We start from the raw sequence: 1,813 nt of genomic DNA on the forward strand, positions 1-1,813 counted from the left end.
TATATATATATATATATATATATACACACATATATATATACTATCATGCTGTCTGCAAGTAGTGACAGTTTTACTTCTTCCCTTCCAAGTTGGATGCCTTTTATTTCTTTTCTTTTTTTTTGGTCTGATTGCTATGGCTAAAACTTCAAATTCTATGTTAAATAGAAATGGTGAGAGTGGGCAATCTTGTCTTTTTCCTAATTTTAGCTGTGGTTTTGTCATAAATGGCCTTTATTATGTTAAGATATATTCACTCTATATCTAGTTTGTTGAGAGTCTTTATCATGAATTGGTGTTGAATTTTGTCAAATGCTTTTTCTGCATCTGTTGAGATGATCATGTGAGTTTATCTCTCCTTTTGTTAATGTAGGGTATCACATTGATTGATTTGTGAGTATTGAACTATCCTTGCATCCCTGAAATAAATCCCACTTGATCAGGAAGTATGATCCTTTTTACATATTGCTGAATTCCTTTTGCTAATATTTCGTTGAGGATTTTTACATCTATGTTCATTAGTGATATTGACCTGTAATTTTCTTTTTTTCATAATGTCTTTGTTTGATTTTGGAATCAGGCATATTGTGGCCTCATAGAATGAGTTTGGGAATGTTCCCTCCTCTTCAATTTTTGGAGCAGCTTGAGAAGAATAGGTATTAACTCTTCTTTATATTTTTGGTAGAATTCCTCTGTGAAGCTGTACTATTCTGTTTTGTTTGCTGGGAGTTTTTGGATTACTGATTGAATTTCAATACTAGTAATTAGTCTGTTCAAATTATGTCTTCCTGATTCAGTCTTGGAAGGTTGTATGTTTCTAGGAATTTATCCATTTCTTCTAGGTTGTCCAATTTGGTGGCATATAACTGTTCACAGTATTCTCTTAGGATTGTTTGTATTTCTAGGATATCAACTCTTTTATTTCTTATTTTATTAATTTGGATCCTCTCTCTCTTTTGTTTTTAACATCTTTATTGGGGTATAATTGCTTTACAGTGGTGTGTTAGTTTTTGCTTTATAACAAAGTGAATCAGTTATACATATACATATGTTCCCATATGTCTTCCCTCTTGCGTCTCCCTCCCTCCCACTCTCTCTATCCCACACCTCCAGGCTGTCACAAAGCACCGAGCTAATATCCCTGTGCCATGCGGCTGCTTCACTCTAGCTATCTACCTTACTACGTTTGTTAGTGTGTATATGTCCATGACTCTCTCTCGCCCTGAATGATTCTTCCAGCTCCATTTATTGTTCTCAAGATTGCTTTGGCTATTCGGGGTCTTTTCTGTCCATACAAATTGTGAAATTTTTTGTTCTAGTTCTGTGAAAAATGCCAGTGGTAGTTTGATAGGGATTGCATTGAATCTGTAGATTGCTTTGGGTAGTAGAGTCATTTTCACAATGTTGATTCTTCCCATCCAAGAACATGGTATATCTCTCCATCTATTTGTATCACCTTTAATTTCTTTCATCAGTGTCTTATAATTTTCTGCATACACGTTTTTTGTCTCCTTAGGTAGGTTTTTTCCTAGATATTTTATTCTTTTTGTTGCAATGGTAAATGGGAGTGTTTTCTTGATTTCACTTTCATATTTTTCATCATTAGTGTATAGGAATGCCAGAGATTTCTGTGCATTAATTTTGTATCCTGCTACTTTACCAAATTCACTGATTAGCTCTAGTAGTGTTCTGGTAGTATCTTTAGGATACTCTGTGTATAGTATCATGTCATCTGCAAACACTGACAGTTTTATTTCTTCTTTTCCAATTTGGATTCCTTTTATTTCCTTTTCTTCTCTGATTAGTGTGGCTAAAA

The sequence above is a fragment of the Neophocaena asiaeorientalis genome, unplaced genomic scaffold (assembly GCF_003031525.2).
Source record: "Neophocaena asiaeorientalis asiaeorientalis breed wild unplaced genomic scaffold, Neophocaena_asiaeorientalis_V1.1 scaffold76, whole genome shotgun sequence".
NCBI lineage: Eukaryota > Metazoa > Chordata > Mammalia > Artiodactyla > Phocoenidae > Neophocaena > Neophocaena asiaeorientalis.